The sequence below is a fragment of the Sceloporus undulatus genome, chromosome 2 (assembly GCF_019175285.1).
Source record: "Sceloporus undulatus isolate JIND9_A2432 ecotype Alabama chromosome 2, SceUnd_v1.1, whole genome shotgun sequence".
Classification (NCBI taxonomy): Eukaryota; Metazoa; Chordata; class Lepidosauria; order Squamata; family Phrynosomatidae; genus Sceloporus; species Sceloporus undulatus.
In genome coordinates, this window is record NC_056523.1 from 10,226,280 (window position 1) to 10,240,731 (window position 14,452).

General features: G+C 43.8%; 2 protein-coding genes across 13 annotated transcripts in view; one reads left to right on the forward strand and one right to left on the reverse strand.

Annotated features, from left to right (window-relative positions):
* Nucleotides 1-6,256, reverse strand: part of LOC121921864 (zinc finger and SCAN domain-containing protein 23-like) — a 43,108-nt gene extending 36,852 nt beyond the window's left edge. For 10 of the 11 annotated variants that reach the window (XR_006102061.1, XM_042450516.1, XM_042450511.1 and 7 more), the window contains exon 1: nucleotides 6,119-6,256. The gene's annotated coding sequence lies outside the window, so the exon portion shown is untranslated. Of the gene's footprint in view, nucleotides 1-5,732; nucleotides 5,772-6,118 lie in introns of those variants that run through there. The other variant, XM_042450510.1, reaches the window with a different exon arrangement.
* Nucleotides 1-14,452, forward strand: part of LOC121921898 (zinc finger protein 397-like) — a 942,727-nt gene that overhangs the window by 406,905 nt on the left and 521,370 nt on the right. The gene's annotated exons all lie outside the window — the stretch shown is intronic.

Genomic DNA, 14,452 nt, shown 5'->3' on the forward strand with positions numbered 1-14,452 from the left:
CAGGCAAGCATTCTCTGAAGATGCCAGCCACAGATGCTGGTGAACCATCGGGAAGAAACTCTTCTAGAACATCGCCACATAGCCCAAAAAACCCATAAAAATATGAATGCCGGCCATGAAAGCCTTTGACTTCCAAGGAAGCTGTTTCTTGTTAAACCAGTTTCTGGCATCAGCAATGGACTGGATGAGGACAAACAAAGGGAATCTTAATCCAGACAAAACACACAGATACATCCTGTGCTGGATGGAGTTACACTCCCCTTGAAGATACAAGTTCCTAGTTTCGATATGGTCTTGGATTCAGCCCTCAGCCAGGTTTGTGTAGTTACCAGGAGTGCACTTGAAACAGTTAAATCTAGTGCCTGAACTGAACCCAATCCTGGAAATCCCAGATTTGGATATGACAGTACATACCTCAGTGAGATCCTGGTTGAATTACAGGTTGATTCTCTCTTATCTGAAATGCTTGAAGTGGCATCGCTACTCTTTGACGACAACCGGTGCTGAGGGCTACCAGTGTGTGTATGCTTGCGTGTATATGCACATGTGCAGAGGGTTACCCCACCCTATCCTGCTAACTTGCTCACCTGTCCCCCTTCCCTGCCCCCCTCCACCATCTGCCTGTTTGTTTCTCCCTCCTTACCTCCCCTCCCCACTCACTGCACTGTCCCCTGGAGACTGCTGCATCATTGCAGGGCTTCTTCCCCAGGGAGAAAGCCCCATGACACAATGGGTGTCTGGGCAGTGGCATCACTAGGGGTGTGGATTGCACCAGGTGACACCCTAAGGGAGATGATACCACTGCTCCTGAAACATCGGCCTTTTGGCAGAAACGGGATGTGGCATTTCCCTGCGTCCCTTTAAAATGGTGAATGGTGTGTGTTGGTTGAGACTCAATGAGAGGATAAAGGAGAGGCCTCAATTTTTTTTAAAAAAATTAAAATTTCAAAACTCAAAATGTTTATTTTTTTAAGAGAACTTACACACATTCAAACTAGACAATGAAAAAATAGACACAGTAAAAGAGTTCTCATAACTGGGAGCAAACATTGATCGGAACAGGGTCTGCAGCCAGGAAATCAGAAGGTTAAGAATGGGGAGGGCGGCAATGAAAGAACTAAAAAAGATCCTAAAATGCAAAGACAAACAACTCAGCACAAAATTCAGAATCATTCAAGCCATTGTATTCCCTATTACCATGTATGGATGTGAGAACTGGACAGTCAAGAAAGAAGATAGGAGGAAAATCCATTCATTTGAGATGTGGTGCTGGAGAAGAGTGCAGAGGATCCCACATACAGCCAAAAGGACAAACAAATGGGTCCTAGAGCAGATCAAGCCAGAAATATTCCTAGAAGCCAAGATGACAAGACTTAAGACTGTCATACTTTGGACACATCATGAGAAGGCATGAATCACTGGAAAAGACAATAATGCTAGGAAAGGTGGAGGGAAGCAGAAAGAGAGGAAGGCCACATACTAGATGGATGGACCTTATTAAAGAGACCTGGGTTTGCAGGACTTGGGCAGAGTAGTAGAGGACAGGGGGGCCTGGAGATGTCTCATCCATAGTTGCTGTGAGTCAAGAACGACACAAACAGTTATTGCAGATCTCAGCCACAAGTGGTATGATAACACTGGAGGGGAAGCAAGCAAGATTCAAGCCTGTTCCCAGTCTTTTCTGAATATGGTGCCCAAATTTAAAACAGCATTGAAGACCAGTCTCTTCCCACAGGTTTATCCAGATGATTTTAAAGCTATAAAATGAGATGATGGATTTGAAATGCAGATTGTTTTAAAAAGTCCATGTCTTATAAGAATCCCGGACAAGAATTGGCATTAATATTTCTCGATGCAGAAAAAGCATTTGACAACCTAAATTGGCAGTATATGACAAAATTAATGCAAAAATTGGATTTAGGGGATAATTTGATAAAGTGGGTAAAAGAAGTATAAACAGAACAAACTGCAAGAATTATACTTAATGGGATCAAAACAGACAAATGTAAAATTGATAAAGGTACCAGACAGGGGTGTCCTTTATCACCCCTATTATTTATAATGTTCGTAGAAATATTATGTAATAAGATAAGGGAAGAAAAGGATATAAAAGGAACCCGTATAAAAGGAAAAGAATACAGAATCAGGGCTTACGCAGACAATATTATTATTATAGCTGAAGACCCACTTAGAAACCTCGAGAAAATACTGCAAATAATTGGCGAATTTGGAGACTTTGTGGGATTCAAGATTAACAAATCAAAATCAGCTCTAATGACATGTAATATGAAGGAAAAATCAAGACTGGCTACAGATGAAAATGGGAATTCAAATACAGAAAAAAGTTAAATACCTGGGAATATACATTACAAAGAAAAAAGGAGATTTATTCGACAACAATTATAGATCTGGCAAGAAGTTAAGAAGAATTTGGAAAATTGGTCAAAATTACAAATATCCCTGTTAGGTAGAATATCCATCCTAAAAATGTGTGTTTTACCAAAAATCATTTTGTTTTGTTTCCGAATCTCCCAGTTATTACAAATGATTTGATATTTAGACAATGGAAGAAAGATTTAAATTTATTTGGGCAGGTAAAAAAATCAAGACTAAAATGGAGCTCATTAATAGATAGTAAAGAAAGAAGAGGGTTAACCGTACCTGACCCAAGGTTATATCTTGATTTCAGTAAGGCCTTTGACAGGGTTCCCCATGACATTCTTGCAAACAAGCTTGTAAAATGTGGGCTAGACAAGGCAACTGTTACATGGATTTGTAACTGGTTGACCGGCCGAACCCAAATGGTGCTCAACAATGGCTCCTTTTCATCCTGGAGAGAAGTGACCAGTGGGGTCCCACAGGGCTCTGTCCTGGGCCCAGTGCTATTCAACATCTTCATCAATGACTTGGAGGACAAAATTGGGGGAATACTTACCAAATTTGCAGATGACACCAAATTAGGAGGAACAGCTAATACTCCAGAGGACAGGATCAACATTCAAAATGACCTGAATAGACTAGAAAGCTGGGCCAGAGCTAACAGAAAGAACTTCAACAGGGAGAAATGTAAGGTACTGCACTTAGGGCGAAAAAATGAAATGAACAGATATAGGATGGGGGACACCTGGCTAAAGGAGACAACATGTGAAAGGGATCTAGGAGTCCAAGTAGACCACAAGTTGAACATGAGTCAACAGTGCGATGCGGCAGCTAACAAGGCCAATGTGATTTTAGGCTGCATCAATAGAAGTATCGTATCTAGATCCAGCGAAGTAATAGTGCCACTGTATTCTGCTCTGGTCAGGCCCCACCTGGAATATTGTGTCCAGTTCTGGACGCCACAATTCAAAAAGGACATTGAGAAACTGGAGTGTGTCCAAAGGAGGGCGACTAAAATGGTGAAAGGTCTGGAAACCATACCCTATGAGGAACGACTCAGGGAGCTGGGGATGTTTAGCCTGGAGAAGAGAAGGTTAAGAGGTGATATGATCACCCTGTTTAAATATTTGAAAGGGATGTCATATTGAGGAGGGAGCAAGCTTGTTTTCTGCTGCTCCAGAGACTAGGACCCAGAGCAATGGATGCAAGCTGCAGGAAAAGAGATTCCACCTCAACATTAGGAGGAACTTCCTGACAGTAAGGGCTGTTTGACAGTGGAACAGACTCCTTCCTTGGAGTGTAGTGGAGTCTCCCTCCTTGGAGGTCTTAAAACAGAGGCTGGGTGGCCATCTCTCGGGGATGCTTTGATTTGGACCACCCTTGTGGTCTCTTCCAACTCTATGATTCTATGATTCTATGATATTATCATGCTTGTTGCCTTGACTGGATACTGGAATGGATATACTTGGAGAATGAAAAATTATTACATTTAGAGGGGTTTAACATAATTTATGGATCGCATGCATACCTATGGTATGGAAAATTGGTACAGAATTAGAAGAGCTTTATTGAGGGTTTGGAGGATGGATATACAAAGAGGAAATTTATAGGTATGTCCCAGACTGGGTTTCTCCACACGAGGCTTTTTTAAAGACAGTAAAAATGGAAAGTAGAGGATGCTTAAAAATTAAAAAAAAAATTAAAAAAGAGAGAATGGGAATAAAATAATCAAAGCAAAAGAAGAATTCGAAGAAACGGAAATAAAATTACAATGGTTTCCCTACCGCCAACTGCTTGAGAGGTATAGAATGGATAACAAACAATTTGGAATTGGAAAAGAGATGGAGCTAGACAACATTATTTATAAAGGAAAGAGAAAAGGATGAATTTCAAAATTGTATAAATTATATTTAAAATGAGAATTAGTGAAAGAAATAACCAAACCTTGTATGATTAAATGAGCAAGAAATATAGGCTACACGTTGGAAATATAGATACAGTGGACCCTTGGTATCTGCTAGGGTTTGTTTCCAGGACCCTCCCTCCCGCCATGGATACCAAAATCCGTGAATGCTTAAGTCCCATTAAATATAATGGCAAGTGAAATGGTGTCCTTTATATCAAATGGCAAAAATCAATGTTTGCTTTTTGGGATTAATTTATATTTTAAATATTTTCAAACTGTGGATGCTTCTATCCGTGGATATGGAGGGGCTGGCTTTATTCTAAATTCCCCCAAAATCTGAAATCCCAAACACCTCTGGTCCCAATGGTTTCAGACAAGGGAGACTCAACTTGTAATGATTTCATCTTACAACGGAAGAAGGCGGAAGCCGAAACATTTTGCTCTTGAGATGCATTTCAAAGTTCTCTGTGTTGATCACTTCAACAAATACGCACACACATATGTACACTGTAGGGATGCCAAAATGAAAACTCGAGAGCACTCTTTTTCCCATTTAGTGGTTGTGTAGAAGAGGGAATTTCAGCAGGTGGCTGCATGTCACACAACCAGGTGGTCACAAGCAAAACCTGCTGAAATCCCCTCTTCTACACCACCATGAAAGGCAGAGAAGCCCTCCCCAGTTTTCACTTTGGCAACCTTAGACTGGGACTTGTAATGGGATTTGTAATGGTACGTTGGAGTAGAAAAGGGTTTTTTGTGGGTTTTTCGGGCTATGTGGCCATGTTCTAGAAAATTTTCTTCCTGACATTTCACCAGCATCAAAAACCATGGATGCTGGCCATGAAAGCCTTTGACTTCACAGTTGAAAAGGGCTTGTCATACCACTGCCATCCTCTTTCAGCAGAGGTGGCTTATCATACCATTGCCATTCTCTGAAGAGGCTGAGAGTGTGTGACTTGCCCATTGTCACACAGTGGGTTTCCAAGGCCAAGTGGGGATTCGAACACTGGTCTCCAGAGTCATAGTCCAACACTCAAACCACTACACCAAACCAATTTCTATCCCCCCTCCAAGCCTTCCAGGTTACCCCTGAAGAGCAGCTCCCTTAAGAGGAAAACAAAGTAAGCCCAGCCCTAATATTTCTTTACGATGGACAGCATGGCAAAGGGTTTAAGCGCTGGGTGATCCTGGTCAAGTCACTTGCTTTCAGCCTCAGAGGATAGCCATGGCAAACCCTCTCAGAAGAAGCTTGCTGAGAAAAAAAAACATGACAGGTTCTCCTGTCAAGAACAGCCTTTCCCTCCTTTTAATGGACCTTGTCAGAGTCACACTCTCTCAGCCTCAGGGTACAGCCATGGGAAATTAGCCATGACTCCCTATATGGGGAGAAAGGTGGGATATAAGAAAATAAAATAACAATTATTATTATTATTAATGGGCTGTAGACCTTGTCAGAGTCACACTCTCTCAGCTTCAGGGGAAGGCCATGGCAAACCCTCTCTGAAGAAACCTGCCAAGAGAAACCCCATGACAACAACCACATTTCTTTGTGCCTGGGTCCATGTCCCCCATCTTTTGATCCCAAGCCCTGCCCTCTGCTCTGGGGGGCTGCAGCAGAGGGCCTGTCTCGTGGGGGGGGGGGCTTCCTAGTGTCCAAGAGGTCCTTTTTGTCCCCCAGGGCCCCCGTAGGATAGCAGAGGGAGAGAGGCTAATAACGGAGCCAATAGTGAATGGAGGGAAGGAGGCAGGGAAAGGGAATCTCATACAAAAGACCCACCCGGCGCCATTCAGGACTCACCCTCCCTCCTTCCCCCCAAGCACCCACCTACCTACCTGCAAGGCTCCCGCCTCAGAGGACCAGGACCAGGAGGAGGAGGAGGAGGAGGCGCCGGTTGCCCTGGAAAGAGAGGCTGCCTGGAAGCCCTGCCTTCCCTCCCCTTTTCCCCAGAGGCTTAATGGCGGCGGCGGCGACAGCGCTGCCCTGAGAGGCCAAAGACGCCGCACGCCAGCGCCCCCTGGAGGACGGCCAGGCACTGCTCCCTCCCTCTCAGCCCCTGCCTAAAGGGAAGAAGAAGGGCACAGGCTGATAGATAGCCCTCTGGGTGGCTGGGCGTTGATTTCACACACACATACACCATAGATAGATAGATAGATAGAGTGTGTATATTACACACAGACACTATATATATATATATATATATATATATATATATAGTCAGTGTATGTATTTACTTGACACACAATACACCATAGATAGAGTGAGTGTGTGTGTGTGTGTATATATATATATATATATTACAGACACTAGATATATATAGTATGTCAGTAGGGTTGCCATAAGTCAGGACCTCCAAACCGGGACAAATGTAGGATAAATGTAGGACAACATTTTCAAATGTAGGACACATGTTTCTAAAAATGGAGGAGACGCGAAAAATTTTGGTGCTTTTAAAAAAATGTTAATCTAAATGCATGTTTCTTAGGCATGATCAAAATGGAGGACATTTGGGCATTATTCCTAGACAGATGGCAGAAATGGACTTCCCTTTCTGGCCACCCCCCTCCCCCAATTCCAAACAGCACATTTGGGCATTTGACATGGCTTTACTTAACGTGGCAATCTCTTGCATATTTCAGAGGCTTATTCCATAACCAAACCCCTTGGGTTCAACACTTAGCATGGTTTAACATGGCAATGCATATTGAACATGTCAAGGTGGTTTCACCGTTCTTGCACCAAATGTACTTCTCAGAAGTGTGTACTTGGTCAAGGGACATTGGTTTTTCTTCACTGCGCATGAGTTTGTAAAAATCACAGCAATTTACATTGGCCTTGCCTCAGAGGCTTTCTGATATCAATATCACCATTAAAGAACCAAAACACACAGAAAAGGCACTTTGGAAAGCCACACTCTCTCAGCTTCAGAAACAGTGCCTGCATGCCTCTCAAGCTGACTCATATCATCATCATCATCATCATCACCACCACCACCACACTATCACTGTCAAAACAAGGGAGACTTGTTGGCATTAAAAGCACTCCCCCCAAAAATAAAAACACCTTGAGGCCTCTGGCCACTCACACACACATTCACTCACCTTCTCCTCCTCCTTCTCCTCCTCCCCCCTCTTCCTTTTCCTCTTCCTCCTTCTCCCCCTCCTCCATTCGCCGCATGGCCTGGGCGGAGGGGCGGATGAGGAGGAGGTGGGTGGTGCGGTCGCGCACAGGACGCAGGGAGGGTGGCACGGTCGCACGCAGGAGGCGCCACCTACCTCCTCCTCCTCCGCCCAGGCCGTGTGGCCATGTGGAGGAGGCGGAGGCAGTGCCTCCTGCACGCAGGCGCGCCACCTTCTCCCGCCTCCCCGCGCCACCCACCTCCTCCTCAGCCCCAGGCCGCGCAGCTGCGCGGGGAGAGTGGCACGCCCATGCGCAGGAGGCACCGTCTCCACCTTCTCCACGCGGCCGTGTGGCCTGGGGCAGAGGAGGAGGTGGTGGGTGGCATGGCCGTGCGGGGAGTCACCACCTCTACCTTCGCCTCCTCCGCCCCAGGCCTCACTACCCTCCTCTTCCTCCATGCAGCCATGCGCGGTGGAGGAGGAGGAGGAGGGCAGCGAGGCCCCATGGGCTGCGGCAACCCGGCTGCAACCGGGGTTGTTCCAGTTTATTGGCGGCACCTGTGACGGGAGGAGGACGGTGCCACCAAAACCGGGAAAATCCCAGTTGCAGCCGGGTTATGGCAACCCTATATGTCAGTGTATGTGTGTGTGTGTTTACTTTACACACAATAACTATTCTCATATATATATATATAGTATTTGTGTGTAATACACACACACACACACTATCTATCTCTCTATCTATTACACACGCAATTGCCGTGGACATCAGAGAGGAGGAATATTACCTCATCCACTCGCAGCAAATTTCTGACAAGAAGGAAAGTGAGAAGATTGCAAGATCCAATTGTTATGACACACAAGACACACTGTATCTGAGCAAATGTTCCAGGCTATCAGCATAGAATCATAGAATCATAGGGTTGGAAGAGACCAAAAGGGCCATCCACTCCAACCCCCTTCTGCCATGCAGGAACTCACAATCAAAGCAGATGGCCATCCAGTCTCTGCTTAAAGACCTAGAGCATGAACATGTAGATTTTGGCAAAAATGTCCAAGAGAAATAATAGTGGCTAGTGTGATGTCAGTAAGACTAGTCACAACATTGTAAAAGTGAAGGGACACCACACTGTCAGGTTGAAAGCAATCCCTGTGGGGATGGTATCCCATGACGTGATGTGCTGTAGAAACTGTATCCAGGACATCATGACATGGCAAGAACAGCCAGAACTGATAGTAAACAGTATAGCAGGAGTGACATGCTGTCAATCCATCATGAATGAGTCCTGGGAACAAAAATTTCCAGATAGTTGTTGATATCTAGAGGAGAAAATCATGGCTCCAAATCAACAGAGCGCTCGCTGGTAGCTGGCCTCAAATCCGAACGCGCATCAGCCACATTGGCTCTGGAGAACAGTCAATCGCAGCCACAAAATCAACCAGGTGGTGGCGAGGAGTGTGTGGTGGTACCAATAATGGCCCTCAGAAATTGAAAGGCCAGCTGCATTCAAACCCTCTCGTGCAGCTTAAAATGGTACCAACGTTGGGCCTTTAATATTTGTTTGCCCAAAGGAGTGTCAGGACGGAAGGCGGCCATGCCATGATGGCAACCTGGCTACCACTTGATTCTTGGGGAAGGTGCCATGTAAGACCCCCTGCGGGCCAATCTGGGAGACCCCAGGCAGTCAGGGGCCAAAGCAGGGATGCAAAAAGGGGGCTGACATTTTTCCCCTCAGGAGAACAAAGGGACTCTGCCAAACACACAAACTGCGGCGAGCGGCCGTTTCATTAAAAGAAATTCCCTCAGAAAGGAAAGGGCATTGCCAAATGGGAAGGAGAGGCAAGCTGCCATTAAAACAACTTTACCTCAGAATTTAGATTCATATTTAAGTATGCAATTCTCTAAAAAAATTGCAGTGCAAGCTGCCCTTAAAACAATTTTACCTCAGAATTTAGATTTACATTAAAGTGCGCAATTCTCTAAGTAATTGCAGTGCAAGCTGTCGTTAAAACTACTTTACCTCAGAATTTAAATTTACATTTAAGTATGCGATTCTCTAACAAATTGCAGTGTTTTGTTTCAAAATATGAACAACAATGTTAAAAAATTACCACCCAAACGCAGATTGATCCTGTCAAATGGAGTTTTTTGTAAAGTCTGACAGGAAAATGACTCTCTGAAGAGTCCCTAGATGCTGCTGCTCCTGCGGCAGACAAAAGGAACTGAGGGTTTAGGCAGGAAACCAACTGGTGAAGGCAGTTGGAGAGTGGAAGGGGCTGCCCCCAAAATGCCTCTAGTCTCTCCAAGAAGGTTCCAAAGCTTACTGTACAGGCACAGAATAATAACCCATTTGTGTGATTCGTACAGACCACAAAGAAGAAATAGAGAAATACAGACTTTGGGTGGGTTTACCAGCATACCTGAAATAAAGGGTAGTTAATATGTGTCTGCCTACAACAGGCAAAGTAAGCAATAGCTGCTGCTAGAATACTTCCCAAGCATGGAAACAAAGCAGAAAGTAAAGAGGCTAGCACAGGGGTAGGCAACCTGCGGCCCACGGGCCAGATGCGGCCCGGCGAGGCCTTGGGACCAGCCCCAGCCCGGTCCTGCCGCTGATTGCCGCCGGGGCCTTTGGCCTCTGGCCTCTTGCGCGCAGGGTCAAGGGGGGCAATTGTCTATAGATGCCTCAGAAACATGCATTTATATTAACATTTTTTAAAAAATCAGCAAATTTTTTTGCGTGTCCTCCACTTTTTTTAAAAAAGTGTCCACCATTTGAAAATGTTGTCCTACATTTGTCCCGGTTTATATAATAATAATAATAATAATAATAATAATAAAACTTTATTTTTATACCGCCCTTCCGAAGATCAGGGCGGTTTACAGCATATTAAAACAATAAAACACATCATATACATCATAAACAACAAGGTTAAAACAATACACAAACAGAATAAAGCCCCGTTAGCCTGTCCTCTTTGTCACAAAAGCGGAAGGGAGGCCCACTGGACTTTAATCGGGGAATGCATCCTGAAATAGAAAGGTTTTAAGATCCTTTCTAAATTGGGCCAGGGAGGTGGCCAAGCGGAGCTCAATGGGCAGCGTGTTCCAAAGGGCCGGGGCGACGATGGAAAATGACCTCCTCGTGGTGGAGGTCAACCTAGCCCCTGGCACCCTAAGTAGTTGCTGCCCAGATATACCTGGAAGTATATAATTTTTAAAAATTATTTAATTATTTATTTTTTGGCTTCGGCCCCCCAGTTGTCTGAGGGACAGCAACCCGGCCCCCGGCTCAAAAAGATTGCCTACCCCTGGGCTAGCAGATAAGCCTGTTTCACAGCTACCACCACCATGTTGAAAAGGCATAGATCAGTAGGCCTAGCTACAAAAATGGAAATCTGAACTGGAGGCTAGTGACATAAAAAGTCATCCCATGATGAATTTTGGAGTAAACCTGCAAGTGGTCTCTAGGTTTTTGTTTAGTTGTGCAGGACTTACTCGACCAGGTTGTTTCATTTCACATTTGCACACTGTTACTTTTGAATAAAAAGTATGTTGAAACATGCTGAACTGTTGTGTCTCTAGAAACCTTCCCCTTTTCTTTCTATATTTCTACCTCTCATACCATCCCCCCCCCCCCCCCCCCGGATAAAGGAGGAATGACCAGCAATACATCTGCTTTGTTAACTAAGATACTTGTTCAAAGACCTATCCATGCAAGATCCCTTTGCATGAGGTATTTATTGTGTGCCTTCAAGTCATTTCAAACTTATGGCAACCCTAAGGCGAACCTATTGTGGGTTTTCTTGGCAATTTTCTTCAGAGGGGGTTTGCTTTTGCCTTCATCTGAGGCTGAGAGACTGTGCAAGGTCACCCAGTGAGTTTCCATGGCTGAGCAAGGATTCAAACCCAGAATTGTAGTCCAATGCTCAAACCACTACACCACACTGGCTCTCAGTCAACATGTGCCAACTAAGAAAACCAAGCAATTCCATATATATTCATATTGTATGTGATTCCAAATACCTCTCTACAGCAATGAACTGACCAACTACCTCTTGGCAACTATTTTTCTACATTCCCGCAGTCAATCAGTTTTAAAGCTAAAAAAAATAATAAAATCACAGCAAATACTCTGGATTTCTTAAGACTTGAGTGTTCTGTGATTGTATTGCAAACAAGGTTCCTTGAGAACGTAACAAGTGACTCAGCTCAAAATCCATTTAAGTCCAGTAGTCTTTTTGAGAATCCATCAACCACCAGGCAGTAAAATGCATGAGAAATTGGCCATAAATCCATTGCTGGACTACTACTTGTTGTTACAGTGGGCCCTTGGTATACATGGCACAGTGAAATGGTGTCTCTTATATAAAATGGCAAAATCAATTTGTTGGAATTTTTATATTTTTTAATGTTTTCCAACTGTGGATGGTTATATTCATGGATACAGAGGGACAACTATATTTATGATGGCTACACCTGAGGCCTTTTCACACTACACAATTGTAGCATTATGATTTCACTTTAATTGCCAGTGAATGCATCCTGAGGTTTGGGGACAATTAGACTTCTCAGACAGAAAACTCTAGGACGTGATAATTGGTGCCTCAGATGGTATATTTTGTGTTCAGTAAAGCCCAGGAAATTGATATGATAAAAGATGATATAATTTTGCTTACATTAATCTGCTCCCTGCACCGATTGTTTTAACAGTGGCATACACAAATCTACCCTACAGTCCTTCTAGTCAAAGACAGATGTGTTCATTCAGTCCAACTACAGTTATAACCTTGATCTGTGGTCTGGATTTAAGAGGATTCGTGTATTTGATACAAATCAAGAATGAACATAGGTTGTTGTTGTATGCCTTCAAATCCCTTCCGATTTATGGTGACCCTAAGGCAAACCTATCACGGGGGTTTCTTAACAAGATTTTGTACCTCCAGTACCTGGAGGTTGTGTGCTCTTCTTAATACCAGTTACTGGGAACCAGTGAGACAAGGTGGCGTGAATGCTTAGGACTTTCAGTGAGGCATTTGGTTGGCCACCATGGGAAACAAGATGGTGGACAAGATAGTCTAATACGGTAATAGTATTTGGCAACAGTATTTACATTTCTATACCGCTTCATACTGAACTAACCAGTCTCTAAGCAGTTTACAATCTGCAAGCCAATTGCCTCCAACAATCTGGGTAGTTGTTTTACCAATCTACAAAAGGATGGAAGGCTGAGTTGATCTTGAAACCCCCCAAGATTGAACTCACAATATTGTGGCTGCAGCACCAGCATTTAAGCACTGCTCCACCAAGGCTGCAAGGTGTTTATGGTGTTCTCCTTGGAAGGTATTCTTACAGCCTAAAGTTGAAGGCACGCTCAAGTGCAGTGCCAGTATGGCCCTGTTTTTTTGGTAAGGTGGATGAGGAGTGGGGGGAAATTCTGAACAGAATTGTATTAGTGTTTTTCATGTCCGTTATGTCTCTTTCTGGATAAAAGCATAGGTGTCTAGGCTCTTACACCCCATCCAAGGCTTCGCACTCCAGTGATGAGGCAGGGAAGCAATTCAGAGGGCGAAGAAAAGCTGGTCTTTGTTCTGAAGGGAAGGAAAATGACACCTGGCAGCAGATGCTCATTTTTTTCTCCCCTCCAAGCCCAGGCCAGCTGAATATTTATCCTCCCCATTCCTTCCTTCTCTACCAGTAAGGAGCAGTTTCAGCAGCTTCCTCCCAGGGCTTGATGGCTAACAGAGCAGGGGAAGGGGCACGACATGGAACTGCACACATGTTACACAACACCAACCTGATGTAAAAATCTCAACTCTCTACCAGGGGCCAAATGAAACCCCTTGCCACTACTGCTATAAAGAGTGGATTATTGTCAGGGTGCATCTACACTGTAGAAATAATGCAGCTTGACACTACTTTAACTGCTACAGCTTCATCCTACAGAATCCTGGCATTTGTAGTTTTGTGAGGCATCACCAGCACTCTTTAGCAAAGAAAGCTAAACACCCTGTAATGCTACAAACCCCAGGATATCATAGAATGGTGCTACAATACTTAAAGTGGGGTCAAACTGTATTACTTGTACAGCGTAGGCGCATCCTAAGTTTCCTGAAACACCTTCCCAAATATACCGTGGGAATGGCTTAAGTTCACCAAAGAGTGAATGGTTTGTGAACGCACTAATGCTCCCCTCACTTAGCTCAAGATATTAGTAAATTAGTTTTGTTTGGTTTTCAGAGCCTGCATAAACTTATGACTCTTTTTTTCTGCACAAGGGTTTATTTGAAGATGTTCATTATAAGTAGATAAAAGATTATGCACTTAAAAATAAATTCTTATTTGACTTCTGTTTTTCACAGCAACCATTCGTAGGCACTAAAATACACACAACATTTGGGTTTGGCGAGAGGGTTCTAGAAGTTTCTATCAGTTATGAGGAAATCACTCATTTTCTATTTATTTCTTTGAGGCACACCATGGAAATAGGATAGCCACAATATGACAGCCACACCGATCAAGGAAGGCTGGCTATGACCTTATTTTGACTGAATAAATAGCAAAGTATGCCTTTGATATTTTTGTGAACCTTACCTAAGTAGGTCCAATCTACTGGCACACTACTGAATGGTTAATCACACAGAGAGATTAGAAGAACGAGAGTAGTAACAAGAACAACAACAAAAACTTTTTACATACAATATGTATGGGGAAACATCTGGCTCTGCAGATGTTTTGGTCTACAAATTTCATCCCTTCTACCCAACATGGCCAATGTTAAAGGAGTGTGGGAGTTGTAGGATATAACATCTGGAGAGCAAATGTTCCCAATGACCTAATTTACAACAGAAAGTTACTTAAGGCAATGGCCAGAGTATGAGAGCAGAGTTCTGAATTGGAATTCAGACCATTTCAATGTCAACTCAAATTTGATGAATTTAACAATATTTCATTTTTTTTTAACCTGGGGTGTGTGTGTGTGATGTTTAAGAGGAATTATGAGTAGGCATTGCCTCAGCACCTCCATACACATACACTCTTACTTCAAC